Source organism: Pleurodeles waltl, chromosome 6, assembly GCF_031143425.1.
Source record: "Pleurodeles waltl isolate 20211129_DDA chromosome 6, aPleWal1.hap1.20221129, whole genome shotgun sequence".
Classification (NCBI taxonomy): Eukaryota; Metazoa; Chordata; class Amphibia; order Caudata; family Salamandridae; genus Pleurodeles; species Pleurodeles waltl.
In genome coordinates this window covers 1,227,912,738-1,227,932,116 of record NC_090445.1, presented here as the reverse complement: position 1 = coordinate 1,227,932,116, position 19,379 = coordinate 1,227,912,738, and the positions used below count along the sequence as shown (strand labels likewise).

The window sequence follows — 19,379 nt, the reverse complement described above, 5'->3', positions numbered from 1 at the left end:
GCCTACACTGAAAGGTGATTTCTATGCCCTGGGACACATCCACAACATTATAGGTGGCATTGATGGGACCCATGTGGCTTTGGTCCCCCCCCACAGGAGTGAACAGGTGTACAGAAACCGGAAGAGTTATCATTTTATGAATGTACAGATGGATGTTTGGCAGACCAGTACGTCTCCCATGTGAATGCCAAGTACCCTGGCTCAGTGCATGACGCCTACATCCTGCTGAATAGCAGCATCCCTAATGTGATGGGTCAACTCCAGAGGCACCGTGTGTGGCTATTAGGCGAGCACCTGGAAGCAAGACAGTGGGAATGGTTGTCTGGGTCTGGGGTTATCCCTACAGGTTAGTGTGTGTCTAATACTTGTCCCTCGCCATTTGCAGGTGACTCTGGTTACCCCAACCTGTCATGGCTACTGACCCCAGTGAGGAATCCCAGAACAAGGGCAGAGGAACGCTACAATGAGGCCCACGGGTAAACTAGAAGGTTCCGGTGCCTCCATATGACAGGTGGATCCCTAATCTACTCACCAAAGAAGGTGTGCCAGATCATCGTGGCCTGCTGTATGCTTCATAGCTTGGCATTGCGACGACAGGTGCCTTTTCTGCAGGAGGATGGTCCAGATGGCGGTGTTGTTGCAGCTGTGGAGCCTGTGGATAGTGAAGACGAGGAAGCAGAGGAAGAAGCCATAAACAACAGGGACTCAGTGATCCAGCAATATTTCCAGTGAGACACAGGTAAGAGTACAGACCTGCCTACTACATGTAGTTAAACACTTCTACCTCTCTACTGTCTGTCGTATTCACCCAGTGTATGGTCACTGAGTTGTCACTTTCCCTTACGATTTCACAGATGTGGGTCCCACTGTGTGACATCTGATTTGATTCCTCATGGACTTGAGCTGTGTGACATAGGTATGTTGACATTACAATTGAAAGAGCATTTTGTCACTGTAATTGCTAATACACTATTTCAAAATCACAGACAGACTCCAGATTGTTTTGTGTTTTAAGTGTATTTATTTAAGTGCTCAATATTGGAGGGGGTAGTGAAATGGTGAGGGGTGATGGCGGAGGAACGTCCATGGCAGAGTCCAGTCTATTAGTCTCACAGGTGCATTGCCCAAATAGGCATAGGAAGTGGAGGTTGGGCAGCTAAGTATGGACAGGGTGACAAAGTGGGACAGTAGGATGACAATCAGGGTGGTCTCATTTCTTGGCGGGGGTATTGGCATCGTGCTCTGTCTTTGTCCTGGATCTCAGGGACCGTTTGCGGGTGGTTCTCCCTCTGCAGGGGGTGGGGTGCTGGTGTGGTGGTCCTGTGGCGGGGCGTCCTATCCATTAGCGCCGGCGGAGGTGGTGGGCAGTTCATCGTCCATGCTAGTGTCAGGGGCCCCTTGTAGTGCCACAGTCTCCCTCCTGGTGTTCACGAGTTCCTTCAGCACCCCTATGATGGTGCCCAGGGTGGAGCTGATGGTTCTGAGTTCCTCCCTGAAGCCCAAATACTGTTCCTCCTGCAGGCGCTGGGTCTCCTGAAACTTGGCCAGTACCGTTGCCATCGTCTCCTGGGAGTGGTGGTATGCTCCCATGATGGAGGAGAGGGCCTCATGGAGAGTGGGTTCCCTTGGCCTGTCCGCCCCCTGTCGCACAGCAGCCCTCCCAGTTCCCCTGTGTTCCTGGGCCTCCGTCCCCTGGACCGTGTGCCCACTACCACTGCCCCCAGGTCCCTGTTGTTGTTGGGGTGGTGGGTTAGCCTGGGTTCCCTGTAGTGGTGGACACACAGCTGATTAACGTGTCCTGGGGACGGAGGTATGGGCCTGCTGGGTGGGTGCTGTGCTGGTGTTTCCAGAGGGGGGAAGGTCTGTGGTGGCCTGTGCCAGTGTGAGGGGAACCAACTGTTCAGAGGTCCCCGATGGGCCGGGCTGGTCATCTAGATCCAGTTGGACAGTGGTGCCGTCATCACTGTTGGCCTCTTCTGCGGGTGGTGTGGACATGTGTGGACCCTCTGTTTCCAAGATGGCAGAGGTCTGGGACACACTGGAGGAGCTTTGGGCACCTCCCCTGGGAGGTGCTGGTCAGGGGAGTTGGTCACTCCCCTTTCCTTTTTCCAGTTTCGCACAAGAGCAGGGCTGGGGGATCCCTGAACCGGTGTAGACTGGCTTATGCAGAGAGGGCACCATCTGTGCCCATCAAAGCATTTCCAGAGGCTGGGGGAGGCTACTCCTCCCCGGCCCTTCACACCTATTTCCAAAGGGAGAGGGTGTAACACCCTCTCTCAGAGGAAATCCTTTGTTCTGCCTTCCTGGGACCAGGCTGCCCAGGCCCCAGGGGGGCAGAAACCTGTCTGAGGGGTTGGCAGCAGCAGAAGCTGCAGTGGAGACCCCGGAAAGGCAGTTTGGCAGTACCCGGGTTCTGTGCTAGAGACCCGGGGATGCATGGAATTGTACCCCAATACCAGAATGGTATTGGGATGACAATTCCATGATCCTAGACAGGTTACATGGCCATGTTCGGAGTTACCATTGTGACGCTACATACAGGTAGTGACCTATATGTAGTGGACGCGTGTAATGATGTCCCCTCACTCACAAAGTTCAGGGAATTTGCCAGAACAATGTGGGGGCACCTTGGCTAGTGCCAGGGTGCCCACACACTAAGTAACTTGCCACCTAACCTTCACCAAGTGAGGGTTAGACATATAGGTGACTTATATGTTACTTATCTGCAGTGTAAAAAGGCTGTGAAATAACGTGGACGTTATTTCACTCAGGCTGCAGTGGCAGTCCTGTGTAAAAATTGCCTCTCAAAACCCTGGATGGCATTCAGAATGGTTGACTTTCCAAAAGTGAGGGATCTCAGGAGGTCAATAGCCTCCTCACTGAGGGCAGCAGGGCTGACTGGGGCAGGGCTTGAGGTGCCTGGGGTGAAGGAGATGCCCACCCTCCTGGGTGAGCGGGCACGGGACACACACTGAGGGGCTGCTGGGAGGGCACTGCTGGTAGGGGGTGTGGCAGCTGTACTTTTTGTTGGGGTGGGCACAGAGGTGTCCGCCACCACCAGGGAGCTGCCATCGGAGGAGGAGTCACTGTCTGTGGTCTCCCCTCCTGTCCCCGTTGTGGTGCTCCCCTTGCCCTCTGCCCCACTGGTGCCTTCATCCTCAGTGGATTCTGCCTCCAGGCCCATGTGGGATGCAGCTCTCTCCATCGCCAGTGCCTCTGCTCCTCCACCAGATGATGCTAATGCATACAAGGACAGGGCGGGAAAAAAAAAGGGGGGAGATACAGAGGATACATTTGGTCAATGCCAGCAACACCACTACCGCTGCTGTGATGCCCTCAAGCACCCATCCAACTCCAGATAGGCCACCGTCAGGATGCGGAACATCAGGGGGTCATGGTGCGACGGACACCCCTTCCATGTTGGGAGGCCAACCCCAGCTAGACCTACACTGTTTTCTTGGTCCAACAGCGCAGGTCCTCCCATCTCTTGCAGCAGTGGGTGCTCCGCCTGTGATAGACCCCCAGGGTCCGCCCCTCTTTGGCGATGGCACGCCAAATACCCTTTTTCTGGTGGGCGCTGACCTGGAGGGAAAAGACAGCAGGAAAAGAATGTACTCACCCATCAGGACCGGCATACTCATTGCCCACCAGTTCCCACCCATGCCCTGACGCACATACACTGACCACTTCTCATGCAGCACTCAGGCCAGGATGCCTCAGCACCCCCCAACATGTGGCTCACACCCACACCACTCATAACATGCATTGCCCACACATCATGCTCTCAGTGTACTCACCTGTTTATCTGGAGGACCGTAGAGTAATGTGTACTGGGGTATGGCCCCATCCACCAGTTTTTCCAGCTCCTCCGCAGTGACGGCAGGGGCCTTTTCCTCAGACATATGAGCCATTGTCGCTTCCAGACACAGGTCACAGCACCACTTGCAGTGTAGGTCCTCTCCTGTTGAAGGTCAGGTAGCAAGTGAGTGAATAGTTAGCAAATGGCGGTGACGTCCGCGGCGGTGCATACCATAACCGCTGGCGTACATCGCCATTGGCTCCTGGAACCCATAGGGCCCAATGATAACCAATGCGAGGTTGCGCGGCGGTCATCGACCGCCTACCGCGACGGCGCACAACGCCAGTGCACTTACCTCATTTTCACATGTCCCTCTTCACAGGTCAGGCAGCTGCCATTTTAGGGGGGCACAAGGCATGACACCTAACTGCATCACAGCAGACATTGGCGCATCAACTGACTCTCGAGTTCACATACTGTTTCTGTAAAGTAAACAAATCCACATTAGTGCAATATATGTGGAAACATGACCCTCTGCTCACCGGAAATGCTGCCTCAGCGGTTGAAGCCTCCATAGGCTTCAACTGCTGAGGCAGCATTTCCGGTGTACAGACCCCTGGTGGACCTGTCAACAATGGAGGACAGACACATTATCATCACATGCAGACTTGATTGTGCCGCAGTCCAAGAACTGTGTGCCCAATTAGAGCCAGACCTGTCAGCTATCCGCCAGCCCACAGGTATCCCCCCTCTAGTGCAGGTCCTGTCAGGGCTCCATTTCCTGGCAAGTGGTTCCTTTCAAACTATAGTGGCCATGGCATCAGGGATGTCTCAGCCAATGTTCTCCAAAGTGTTGACCAGAGTGTTGTCAGCCCTGCTGAAACACATGCGCAGCTACATCGTGTTCCCCCAGGTGGATGAATTGGCCACAGTGAAGGCTGACTTTTATTCCCTGGGACATATCCCCAACATCATTGGTGCCATTGATGGTACACATGTGGCATTTGTTCCCCCCCGGAGAAATGAACAGGTTCACAGGAATAGAAAAAGCTATCACTCGATGAATGTGCAGATGGTGTGTTTGGCGGACCAGTACATCTCCCATGTGAACGCCAAATATCTTAGCTCTGTTTGTGACACCTTTATCCTGAGGAATAGCAGCATCCCATATGTGATGGGCCAACTCCAGAGGCACCGGGTGTGGCTAATAGGTGAGCCAAAGGTCCCCACTGAGTATCAGTTGGTGTCTGGGTATAGGATTGCCCCTAAGGGTTAGTGTGTCTCTAACAGTTGTCACCCTATGTCTGTAGGTGACTCTGGTTACCCCAACCTCTCATGGCTACTGACCCCAGTGAGGAATGCCAGGACAAAGGCAGAGGAGCGTTACAATGAGGCACATGGGCGTTCAAGGAGGATAATTGAGAGAACCTTCGGCCTCCTGAAGGCCAGGTTCTGGTGCCTCCATCTGACAGGTGGATCCATTACTACTCACCCAAGAAGGTGTGCCAGATCATCGTTGCATGTTGCATGTTGCATGTTGCGCAACCTGGCCTTGAGAGGCCAGGTACTTTTTCTGCAGGAGGATGTGCCTGGGGATGGTCTTGTGGCAGCAGTGGAGCCTGTGGACAGTGATGAAGAGGAGGCAGAGGAAGAAGATGTTGACAACAGAACCAAAATAATCCACAGTACTTTCAGTGACACACAGGTAAGACACTGTAACTTAACTTAACATTTCAGTAACTGTTGGACATTGTACATGGCAGCCTCTTACCCTATGTCTATGGCCACTGACTGTTCCCTTTGGATTCTCTATTTTCAGATCTGTGTACCCCATTCCGGCTCCTGCTATATGTACTGCTGCCCATCAAAGGTCATCCTGTAGTAGATTTCACTGTACATATACTTTGCAATGCTTTGGAAATGTTGTACTAATACATTTGAGATTCATTACACTGAATCCAGTGTGGTATTTGTTTCAAGGGTGTTTATTTATGTGCCAATAAGTATAGGGGTATGTGCAAGGGGCTGGGGTGATGGTGGAGGAATGTCCAGTTAGAATCCAGTCTCTTGGTATCACAGGTGCATTGTCCAAGGGGGCATAGGAAGGGGAGCAATGGCAGTTCAAGGTGGACAGAGTAACAGAGTGGGACAGAAGGGTGACAATCAGGAGAGTCTTATTTCCTGGCCGGGGTCTTGGCAATGTTCTCTGGCTTCTGCCTGGATTGCTGGGACCTTTTTCAGGGTGGTTCTCCTTCTGCAGGGGGTGGGGTGCTGGTGGCCTGTAGTTCCAGTGGTGGGGCCTCCTGTCCACTAGCGCTGGCAGAGGTAGAGGGCTGTTCATCGCTATGGCTGGTGTCAGGGGCCCTTTGTTGTGCCACTGCCTCCCTCATGGTCTTGCCCATGTCATCCAGCACCCCTGCAATGGTGACCAGGATGGTGTATATTTTTGTTAGGTCCTCCCTGATCCCCAGGTACTGTCCCTCCTGAAGCCGCTGCGTCTCCTGCAACTTGGCCAGTACCTGGCCCATGGTCTCCTGGGAATGGTGGTATGCTCCCAGGATGTTTGAGAGTGACTCATGAAGAGTGGGTTCCCTGGGCCTGTCCTCCCCGTGACGCACAGCAGTCCTCCCAGTTTCCCGGTTGCCCTGTGCCTCTGTCCCCTGAACCGTGTGCCCACTGCCCCTGTCCCCAGGTCCCTGATCGTCCTGGGTTTGTGGGGTTGCCTGGGGTCCCTGTAGTGGTGGACACACTGCTGATTGACGTGTCCTGGGGACAGTGGCATGGGCCCGCTGGGTGGGTGCTGTGCGGGTGTTTCCTGAGGGTGTCGGCTCTGTGGTGGGTTGGGACTGTGGCTGGGGAACCAACTGTCTAGAGGCCCCTGATGGGCCAGGTTGGTCATCCTGATCCAGGCATGCAGAGCTGCTGTCTTCACTGTGTGCCTCTTCGGGGGGACTGGATGTAGCTGCCACCTCCTCTCCGGTGATGTTGAGTAGGGGTCCTGTTGGGATCCAAATGTATTGTTAATGTATTTGCGTGTGCCATCTTGTACATGGGTGTGTTTCCCTGTATGATTGTGCTTTCCCTGTTAGCTTGGCCTTGTGTGGGTGGTAAATTTGTGGGCTGGCTGAGTCTCCCTAAGGGGCATGCTTTGGTGATGGGTGTCCGTACAGGTCTGTGTGTGGTGTCCATGCATTGTTGTTGCATGCAGGGCTTGGTATTGGGATGGGTGGGTTGTGATGGTGGGTCTATATGTGAGGTGATGGAGTGATGGGGTAGGAGATTGTGATGGCATGCAGGTGGGGGGGATAAAGTAGTTAAGATTTGACTTACCAGAATCCAGTCCTCCTGCTAGTCCTGTGAGGCCCTCAGGATGCATGATCGCCAAGACTTGTTCCTCCCATGTTGTTAGTTGTGGGGGAGGAGGTGGGGGTCCACCGCCAGTCCGCTGTACAGCAATATGGTGTCTTGCATCGATGGAACGCACCTTCCCATGTAGGTCGTTCCACCTCTTCCTGATGTCATCCCTAGTTCTGGGGTGCTGTCCCACAGCGTTGACCCTGTCCACGATTCTCCGTCATAGCTCCATCTTCCTTGCAATGGACGTCTGCTGCATCTGTGATCCGAATAGCTGTCGCTCTATCCAGATGATTTCCTCCACCATGACCCTTAGCTTCTCCTCAGAAAACCTGGGGTGTCTTTGGGATGCCATGGATGTGGTGTCAGTGATATGTGTGAGAATGTGTGGGGTGATGTGTGAGGTGAGGTGTTGTGGTTTATGCTGTGATGTGCGTGCATGGTGTATGGGTGAGGGTGTTCTATGCCTCTGATTGAGTGGGTGCTCCTTGCTTGTCTCTCTGTGCTTGGTCTCTTTTTTTTCACTGTAAGGGGTTGTGGGTAATGTGGGTGTGTGTTTTATATTGGATTGGGTGTGTGGGAGTGGTGTGTGTATGTGTGTCAGGTGGGTGTATTTTGAATTGTTCAATGTGGCGTAGTTTTGTATGTGTGTGTGTGTATTTTGAGCACGGCAGTATGTACCGAGAATGGTTTACTGCTATTGAAAGACCGCCGCAGTGATTCATGGGTCGTGATACTGTGGGCGTATTCCAGTTGGCATAACGGTGTGGGTTTTGCTGTCGTCAGTTTATCACTGACCTTTGGTCTGGCAGACTTGTGTGGGTGTCTGTATTGTGACGGATTTCTATGTGTGGGTCACAATACCCTTGGCGAATTACCGCCGGGCTCACGGTATGTTGGTGGCTGTCAGCACGGCGGTAGGCAGCTTTTACCACCAGGGTTGTAATGAGGGCCATAATGTGCTGTGTTACACAATTGGTTTTATCAATGCTTGTTTGCTAATGAGAGCAGATGCAGACATGTGCTTCTAATTGGGTGTGGTGTAGATATCTGCTTCTAATTGGGTGTGGTGACTCATCCACCTATAGAAACTCAACTGCTTTCCTGATTGGCTATAAATAGCAGAGTGAAGAATGCCTCCCTGCTTGGCTTTGTTTTACTTCCTGATCTCAGCATCTGATTTGGCAGTCCAGCCCCTGCTGTCATCCTCGTATTCAGGACTTTTAAGGCAATTCTTTTCTTTCTTCCTGTACCAGCTGACACCAGGCATTCCTCCAGCACTCTGGAAAAGACTGCAGCTAAGTGACGAGTAGTCTCCTGGGAGTTGGTTCTTTGAGCGCCGCACTTTCCTAGTGTCGAAGCCAAGTTATCGAAGCCCAGTCAGAGTATTCCAGATCCAGACAATTCAGGAAACAAACCGAGACCAGCCGCTCTTCTTTAGATTACTTTTAATAAGAACTAATAAGACACAATAAGAAATACGTGTACACGGAGACTTGAGCGAGCAAAATCTAGCTCGAACAGTCTGCCCAAAGAAGTAATGCATGATCTTTTATAGCATTAAACCGCAGACATTTGAATACATTTTCATTGGTTCTTGATAATGTCGTATGATTAAATGTTTCTATATAGCACACGTGATGTTCCATATAAGGGTTAGAATCATGAACAGGAAGCTTGCACAATGTCCTCTGAATCAAATGTCTTGTGATACATCTATATGTGGAGAAAGAGGAACCATAAGTGCATACGTTAGTACTTTTAGCAGTGAGGATTTCGCAAGCTAGCATGCGGTGGTGTCTCATGATGGCCATCAGTTTAGCAAGCCTTGCAACATAATGCGTTTCAAGCACAATAGACATTTCTTCAAGGCCTAGTTAATTCAACATTTTAATGTGTTCAACAGAAACAGGCCTGTATTTTCATTGTGTATCACAGGGTCTACTAGGTCCAAATGGATCCAGGAGAACGTGATTCCACATTCCGCCCTCTGATACCCAATGAAAACACTCATTGACCGTTTAATCATCCTGATGGACAGGTGTCATTTCAATATCATCATTTTCCCTGGTCTCATCCTCATGCCTTCTCTTATGATGGTGCTCAGTGTCCTTATGACACATTTTCTTCATTAACATGTTCAAACAGGAAGGACACACCCTTATCAACACACATAATGTTATAAATCCTACTATTCCCACCACCAGTACTTCTATCAGCCAGGATCCCCAACCACGGAACCATGCTGCGATGTCCTTTAGTATTCCTCCTATTTCCGTCACATCCGTCACATCCCTTGCTCCTTCTTCTACCACCTCTATTTTCCCTATTGCCATCCTCACATTCCCACTGTTGTCTGGTATTAAAACACAGCATTCCTGATGGATCACGTTACATACACCACCGGCTCTTGCTAAAATGATGTCTAATGCAAGTCTGTTCTGTATTACAACAGCTCTTAGGTCTGTAAGTTCTTCAGTAATGTTACCTAAAGCTGCTGCAGTAGAACTTGCTAATGTTTCTACCAATACTGCCAATCTGTGTATTTGATATTCTGAATGCGCTATTCCTAATGGCATCACAACTATTCCTTCCACTACTATGAACCTATCCAACTAAGTAGGTGCCCTTCTTCTTCGTACCCTACCCGGTGCCTTTTGTGTTGCATTGGTCAAATTTGTTATATGCAACATTCGGGGTAGTACGAACGCCAGGTAGCAGGAGCCCTGCCACCCTGCAGGCAGTCTCAAATATGCAGATGTCCCGCATACTATGTATATTCCCCTTGGAGCTGAGAGACCTATAGACAAACCTTCTGGGCCCTTCCGTATGTTATCCAAATCAGAGTATTTGGAGCAGGTGCTTTCTCCTACTTTTATGCTGCTCTTATTATGGTTGGGGAGGTGTATGTTAGGGCATTTCATTACTGGTGTAACCATTCGACACACCTTATCATAAAATGTATTTGGTCTTGGGATGCTGCCTTTGAGGTATCGAAAACACCATGACCCCTTCTTCTCCTTATGTATCGAAAGGGATATTTGTGATATATCTATGTTCTTCTCCCCCTGTACATAACCCTCATCTCTTCCTATGTTAAATGCTTCCAGTAGCTCTGCTTCACCTTTTTCCGGTACAAGTTGTCCACACACACCCATCCTACCTCCTCCTTTACTTTCTCTTCCTTCCCCACTGTTTCCCTCTTTTAATCTCCCTTTTCCAACCTCTTGCTTGTCCCTGTTGTCATCCTTATATCTTTTTCTTTGATAATGTGTGTGTTTCTGGTGACAGTTTCTTTCTTTTTTTTTTTTTTTTCAAGAGTAGGGCCAGGAAGGATGGACAAACTGGTATGAGCACACATATCGTTATCAGTGCCACGATCCCTATCGCTAGTACCTCTACCAACCAGGTACCCCAACCCCTGAACCATGCTGCTACTCGATCCAGCATTCCTCTGACGTCTGTCCCATCTGCCACTTTCCCAGCTCCTTCTTCTTCCTTTTTTTATATCCTCTATTTCCTTTCTTATATTCCCCACGTTGGTGTCCTCTTCCTGCGCACCCCGCCAAGTGTTCTCTTTTCCCCCTTCTGTAATTCTGTTCTATGTGCCATTTTTGGTAGCACAAATGCTAAGTAGCAGGTACCTTGCCAACCTGCTGGCAATTTAAAAAATGCAGATGTCCCACATATAATAAATATTCCTTTGGCAGGTGTCAGGCCTATGGACAAGCCTGTTGTGTCATTTCTTTTGTAGTCCAGGCTCAAAGTTGTATTGCAAATACTATGTCCCACATCAATTCCGTGTTTGCTAGTGTTTGCGTTACCTCTTGAGCATTTGAAACACCATGGTGCCTTTATTTCTGTATCTATGGCCAGGCATGGTATTCGTTGTTCTGAGCCATGATCCCTTTCAGTGTAACCCTTCCCTCTTTCTGTTGTAAATGCATTCAATACATTCTCCTCATTTCTCCTTTGTTTATATTTTCTCTTATTCTCTCCTTTTTTTTTTTTTTTTCTTTTCCCTGTACTCATTCCTTTTAAATTTCCCCCTAACATATTATCTAATATGTTACGTGCCACGAATTCTGTGAGGGGCATTTAAGTGTAATTTCTTTTCTCCTGGCTAGTGGTCGGTAGGTGGGTACCTATATAACAATCAGACACATTTGCTAGTTCTTTGTACATTGATACCATTTGCACAAATGTATTGTCCTTATAATCTTCTCCATCTTCTTTCCATTTTGTATATTTCACCCATTTTGTTTTATCCTCCACCCTCTCATGTTATTTTGAGATATTGTTGTTCTCACCACCTGTTGTTCTTTCACCTTGGCCATTTTTGGGGATGTAGTGTTCCTGGTCGAGCCATGGAATGTGTATGTCGTCTTTATATACTATCAGTATTGTTGTTATTACTATAGCTGCTACTGGGGTGAGTAATGCTGTGACCACCACAGGCCACTTCTTCTGCTCCTTTTTCTTATGTTGTAATCTTAAATCCATGTCGCCTTATAGGGTGTGGTCAGATGTGGCTAGCACTTGAAACCAGTTCTATTGGTATGTAACCTTTGGTACCTCCTTATTCCTGTAGGAGTGCCACACGAGTAGTCTATTCCTTCTGTATATTTTCGGGGCGACGTTGAATGCTATTTGACACTTGTAGTTATGCAGAGTATAAAGGGATGAATCCCAGTGTCCAGTTCTAAGGGAGTTGAATGCGATAGTCCCGAGGGATGGCCCTTTTGTCCTATTTTTGCTATATTCCTAATTGGAAGAGGCACCTCCCAATGGGGCTACAAACCGCACTGATCCTAGTGACCAGCCGCTTCCGTAGGACTGGGATCTGTACCTCTTGGCGCAAATTTTTTTCTAGCGGACTTTTAGTATTCTGTTCATTTATATCCTGATGTCTTTAATACTTAAGTGGCCTTGCTTGACTCTCCGACTCCTGTGGAGAGTAGCACGAGCAGTTCTGAAAGAATATCCTGGTGTCTTGAGGACCCGCTTGCACCCTCCGACTCCTGTGGGGTTGCAGCACGAGCAGTCCAAGAACAATGCTCTGGTGTACTGGGGAACCCGCTTACACTCTCCGACTCCTGTGGGAGTGTAGCACGAGCAGTTCCGTCAGTGTTGACTGGTGGCGCTTGTCGAACGAAGGTTGTACCGCTGTGGTGAAGGTGGCATTACTCTCATTGGCAACTTTGTTGGCGGCTGGTCGTCCTTTGGTCCAGCGGCCTTCTTGGTGTGTGAGGTATGGACCCAGGATGTGATGCCCTCACACTTGACTGCTGTGGCTGTTGTCAACAGGACTTGGTATGGTCCCCTCCACCGTAGTTGAACGCAGTGACGTCTGGTGTGGCCTTTACCCACACCCAGTCTACAGGATGCAGTTGTGTTCCGGTGGTGTACCTTTTTGGTGTAATAGCTGTGGATCCAGGAGGTCATTCCCTCCTACTTTTCAGGAGACCCAAGCCCAATCTCCCTGTTGGAGATCATGTCCAGGTAGTGCTGTCCAGCCAGGAAGGGCCTGCAGCACCTAATGCTGAAGGTAAGGCAAACTGCTGTCAAAATGTCCTATCAGATAATAACTTCTCAGCACCAGACATGTTCATAGGCCAGTCAAACAGTATCTCAGTCGGTGCTCACTTTGACAACTTTGTCAAGGGTGCCTTTCTTGACCAATGAAGCAAGCGGTATTGCATCAATCTAGAACCGCTCAGCAGATGCACAAAATCTTATAAAGGGACATATCTGACTTGTTTATGGGGTAACTAGCACACTCTTAAACTCAAATAAACACTAAAAAATAAATAACAATTACACTCAGTAACAGTGGAATATTCGCACAAACTATTTCACCAAACAAATGGTGATCCAAAGGTCAGGAGAAAACACATGTTACACTGGTATACAGCCAGTATAATTTTTAAACATAGCATTGTATCCTATTATTCTATTTCAACACCCTGAATATCTGCATCAATACTGGAAGGGTTGGGACTTTGCAGGCATCACTGCCATCAGAAGTCACTTCCCCTTTCTCGTACAAGTGTGATGTTCTGAAATGCTGATGTTCCTTTAAGATATTATATTTATTTTATTTATTTATATTTGGCACCCTCATCATCAGAGGTATATTACTCATAGCTGTATTGCAGTACTACATAGCACATCCTAAGGTAGTAATAACTCTATCCTAATATAGGTATTTTCAATACCCAAAACCAGTTTTTGAGAATATTTAGTTGCAATCTACCAACACATGAAGGCAATCCATTTCACTGCGCTCATTTAAGATGTACCACGGAAGACTCCCATTAATTATGAAAACATAAAACGTAACATAGACAGACAGATACAGAAACCACATCTTCTCGTCCATGTTCTGAAACCTAGGGAAAAACATGGATAGAAAAATACTCCTACGTAGATACATACATCCTGCGTCCAGGGTGTATATAAAAAAAAAATCCTATTCCATTCAGCTGTACATTTATTTTACATTTCTACTTGGAACGTCATGGTAACATATCGCAACAATCCGTGGCTTTGCCCTTGGAGTCATGCCCAGAGTCTGTGGTTTTCAGAAATGGGGAAGGTAATCTTAACTGCTACAATTTAATATAGGGACGGGACCTGGCAGATAAATGCACAAAATAAAATACCATAAAAATAAAACACATTTGTGACAAATGTGCTGCATTTATACCCATTCATTGCCCTTTTGACACCCTTGTTGCACTCACATGACTTCAACATACTACATGTACTGCAGATGTTTAAACATCCACTTGTGTTATTTTCTTTTAGCCTCTCATTAAGTGAAATAGATAAGTCACTAACACGTCATGTGTAATAATTATTACAGCACTAATGTGTTTATTTTAAATATCAATACACCTTAGTAGAAGTTTGTTATCACTTCATTAACTCACTCTACACCCCAACAATAACCCACATTTTTATATATCTCTTATTTACTTATATTATTTACAATTCATCACATTTAACACTTCTTTTAATTTCTATATCTCTTCTTTCATTGAACATGACTAAATTATTAGTATGTACTCTATAGAGCTATGAAGAAATACACAACCAGGGGTATGGAACTACAAATAAAAGCAAAATTTTGTTATTCCTTGCTTTCAAAATACCTTCACAAACAATGTAACTAGGAAAGAAACATTCTGCTAAACTACCATGATGTTTTAGGTGTCATTTCTTTGAAGCATCATTTAGTAAAATGTGCGGATGCATGGTGGTATTTCCAACATTTATATTCATAACAGGAAAAATCAATGTAACCTTTTCATCAAAGTTACACATTGCCATAGTAGTTCCTGGCATGAACAAAACTACTTTGTGCCAAAACTACTTTGTGCCAATATTCTTCGTATGGAAGAGCAGAATGGTGTCACTACCACTGAAGCCAGCCAATAAACAGAGAGACAGAATTCAAATAACAAAAGATCTGTGATAACCAGTTTATGGCAGAATTCTCAAAGAAAATCACAAAGTACACTAATGGTATCTATTCCTGCATTAGTGCAGATTTACAGCTTTTATACATGAGCTAGCATTTAATGAGGCAGACCAGGAAATCGAACTCCTAGACAATATTTGTAAACACCATTTTAGCAGGAGGAAAATATGCATGTCTTTTTACAGGACAAGTAGACTGATGACACAAACTGTCCCATGGACAATTTAGACATTTTATAAAATTCCACACTCCTGACAACATATTGTTAACTGCTGCAAATGAATCCTCTGTTCCCTCCAGACTAAATTTGTTCACTGTAAGAATTTTGGCAACCTTTGCATGGGTCAAATATTTTTAAATGTAATCCCTACATAAGAAAGTTCTAATTTGTTGTACACCTGTGGTTCCTAACCTTTTTACTCCTGGGGACCACCAGTGAAACGTTACTGGAAGCCAGGTACCCCCAAGCAATTTGCACAATTTAAATTTCAAACATGAAATCATTCTTTTTATATTGAAAAAATATGCAAAAATCTAAACATTTTATTGGAAATGTTGGTGCTGCATCTTGGCGACCAACTTTTCAATTTTTTTAACCATAAGTGCCTCTCTTCTCTCCCTATCCTTTTTGTCACTTTTAATTAATTTTTATTATAGCATCTCTCATACCAGTGTAGGTGTTGGAGCACTTTACAGCACTTTAAAATGAAAGACTGGGAAAAAACAGCTTTCTAATTTGTGCTATGCAGTTGGCATGCAGCTCCTTAATTGCAGTTCATAGCTCAATGTGCTAGATTACTATTATGAACTGTACAGTAACTAAAGAATCTCTGTGACAAAAGCAGTAACCCACTGTGCCATCCACTGCCACTGTCCAAAACTCTCATTCCTCCCCAGCAGGTACATTAATCACTGGAGTTATCTTGACGCTTTTATTTTTTTGCTGTACAATGCTCTTTGCAGTACTTTTAAAGCAAATAACAAGTAATAAAGTCTGAATTTTGTGTCTTATTACGTGTGATAACTTAACAATTAAACTTAAATTTTCTACAGTGTGTAAGCATGTTACAGCCATCCCTTGTCTACTTGCAAACCTTTCCCATACTCAGTGTAGTGTCAAATTATAGTGTAGTAATTGGAGTAGTGGCCACATATTTCAGGCCAGTGTATCGCCTTCTTACAATCCTCCCACCAATCTCATGGTACAATAATGCTAAACAATGTATCCAGATCCTTCCAAAGCAGCCCTTCCCATGGCTATTATTCTCTTTAACTCTGTACATTTTTATGTACGTCGAGAGACTGTCTCTTGTGATCTCCAGCTGTGTGTTTGTATTGCTGAGCACCTCCTTCCACATCTTGATGTTATGCATTGTGTGATGTGCATACGTGGACATATCCCATAGTAAATTGTGTGATCCCTCTCGCCCCTTGCCAATACATTTTTCCATTTAATTTGATATCTGTTCGTACTTCTGTTCATTTTTTTCTTATTGCATTAGCCACTTCCTCTTTACCCTGGCTATGGAATAACTGTCTAATTCTTTCACAAGGTCTCTTACATTTTGCATTTATTTTTCACTTCCTCATCCATCAAACGCCATTCCAGGGTGCGGCTTTCACGTTCCGTCTCTGCCTGCTGTTGTAGAGGCAGCTCAGAGTGTTTGGTCCCTGCTGTGGTGCCCTCACGCTGTAGTGTATTTCCCAAATGTCTTCAAACAAAATCGATATTTTGTTCCTGTGACTGTGCACTTGTCACAGGAAGAGAGCTTGACAAGCCCCTATGGATTTTTTTTTTTATCCTCCACATACAGGACAGCCCCACATTCAATGCACATCCCATATGCAACTAGCATGTAGGCAGCATTGTAAAGCACCACACATGTCCGCAAAGCTACAGAAACACTACTGTCATTTTCCTTGCAAAGTCAAAGTCTAAGTACAGTAGTGCCTATAGGCCTTCTTTCGCCTCTATTTGGTACGCTGGACTGTCCTTGGGGCTATGTTGATGTGTCTCTACTTTGCCTTTACTAAGAGGGTTCCTCGTGACTGTCTTACCCTAGCCTTTTGTTACATAACACGAAGACAATTACAATCGTTCCAGAAAACAGTAGGATGTCGGTGTATTTTTTTTTACACCGTTCATACCCCGTGACACAGAAGGGATAACAATGGGTATATTCACACACGCAGCCTCTCTTTGCCAGCCGCAATTATTGATTAGTAAAAGCAGGAAGCAAGCCGGTCTGCATCCATGCCACAATTTCAGCCAGTCATGTCCACCTTAGCTCACAAAAAGTTTGAAATCAGACAGTACCCAAGGTGCTAGTGACGGCGTCCACACTGGCGTCCTTTGGGGTGAATCAAGAGATGACAGAATAGTCAGGAGGGACAGGGTGCGGCTGTATGATATTGGAAGCTGGACCAGATCCTTGGCCAGTGACACACAGATAATGCAATAGCGGTGAACAAGTCAAGCAACCACATGTGACGGCAGAACCATAGACAAGGGTCACAGTACAATTAGCCCTGTGGGGTGATCCTACTCCCAACCCTTGTATCAATATGTAGTGAGTGCAGGGGGGGTGTTTGTACTGTGTGATGTTTGCAGATTAAATCAGTCAATTGTCATAAAAATCTGTATTATGTCGCCCATGAGTCCACCCACCTAGTCTTAAATTTTCTAAAAATTCTTATCCTAAATCGCAAATGCATGAAGTCAAAATAAATTACAGTACACCACCTTGTTGTCAACCCTTCCTTCATCAATCAAAAACCACTTTCGCACACACACGTATTTATATCTCAAAAACCACTTTCAGACACACACACGTATTTATACCTCAAAAACCACTTTTGCACACACATGGATTTATACCTCAAAAACCACTTTCGCACACACACAGATTTATAACTCAAAAACCACTTTCGCACACACACGGATTTATACCTCAAAAACCACTTTTACACACACACGGATTTATACCTCAAAAACCACTTTTACACACACATTGATTTATACCTCAAAAACCACTTCTACAGTTTACACCATTTCACATGAGTAGCCGATAGTTCAATATGCCATAAGCATTGTTCAAAGAGCTGCAATATTACAGGAAACAGATAACATAACAATTTTTTAACACAACAAACAGAGCCTGCCTGCTCCACTGGAATGAACCACAATCATCCAGTTACTGGAATGAAACACTATCACTCCTATAAACACAAGGAAGCTGAAATCACATGCCAGTTCCTCTTAAATGTACACATAGAACCTGGAACGGACTACTACCATCCCATATCTGGGCAACGCCCTTTTACAACACCCTCTCTGACCAGAGTTATCCGCCCCAGCCCCTCCGGCTGGGGACCTCAAACAGCGACTCGCACTGTGTTCTGAAGCAACACCGCTAGTTGCCTCTATTCCTCGGACATCTTTTTTTTTTTAACAGTAACAAGCTACATGAAATACAGGAAGCTATTCTAAGTATACAGCTGCAGCGCAGGGAGGAAGGAAATGGTGTAATACAATGGAAGAACCAAATTAACACAGAATGCTAGCAGCCTGCGGACTGTTATAGTTAACTATCTGAATGTTTTCACGAGGTGCATTATCGGAGCCCGCAACAGAGGACAACAGAGGAAGAAATGCCCTTGGCATGCCACCGGAGACAGAGAAATAAAAAGATGTCATTACAAAAAGCTGGCTAAGGGGTACGGCAAATAGAAATATTAAGCATAAATGCATAACCACTCTATGCAGGAAACATATTAACGAAACACCCCAGTTACCTCCCTGTTTCGCAATATTTACACCGGAAAAACAGTAGAGCAAACAGCGAGAGCAGGACCACGAAGCAGCAATAGATACTCACGACAGCTCCAGACTCCGTCGCAGGAGGGGCCCTGTCCAATGGGTCAGCTGTCGCCCCAACCGAAACAGGAGCCGGGCTGAAGGAAACTATTCGCTGAACGAGACCGCAATTCTTCCATTCTCCACCAAATGTCGAAGCCAAGTTATCGAAGCCCAGTCAGAGTATTCCAGATCCAGACAATTCAGGAAACAAACCGAGACCAGCCGCTCTTCTTTAGATTACTTTTAATAAGAACTAATAAGACACAATAAGAAATACGTGTACACGGAGACTTGAGCGAGCAAAATCTAGCTCGAACAGTCTGCCCAAAGAAGTAATGCATGATCTTTTATAGCATTAAACCGCAGACATTTGAATACATTTTCATTGGTTCTTGATAATGTCGTATGATTAAATGTTTCTATATAGCACACGTGATGTTCCATATAAGGGTTAGAATCATGAACAGGAAGCTTGCACAATGTCCTCTGAATCAAATGTCTTGTGATACATCTATATGTGGAGAAAGAGGAACCATAAGTGCATACGTTAGTACTTTTAGCAGTGAGGATTTCGCAAGCTAGCATGCGGTGGTGTCTCATGATGGCCATCAGTTTAGCAAGCCTTGCAACATAATGCGTTTCAAGCACAATAGACATTTCTTCAAGGCCTAGTTAACTGTCACCAGAAACACACACATTATCAAAGAAAAAGATATAAGGATGACAACAGGGACAAGCAAGAGGTTGGAAAAGGGAGATTAAAAGAGGGAAACAGTGGGGAAGGAAGAGAAAGTAAAGGAGGAGGTAGGATGGGTGTGTGTGGACAACTTGTACCGGAAAAAGGTGAAGCAGAGCTACTGGAAGCATTTAACATAGGAAGA

The 19,379-nt window shown here is 46.3% G+C and overlaps 1 long non-coding RNA gene across 1 annotated transcript; it reads right to left on the bottom strand.

The window, feature by feature from the left end:
* Positions 1 to 16,142: 16,142 nt before the first annotated feature.
* On the bottom strand, positions 16,143 to 19,164 carry LOC138300776 (uncharacterized). Its single transcript, XR_011205003.1, has 2 exons — positions 17,626 to 19,164; positions 16,143 to 17,589 (listed from the first exon to the last, which is right to left on the bottom strand). It is a non-coding gene; the product is annotated as an uncharacterized lncRNA (long non-coding RNA).
* Positions 19,165 to 19,379: the final 215 nt, after the last annotated feature.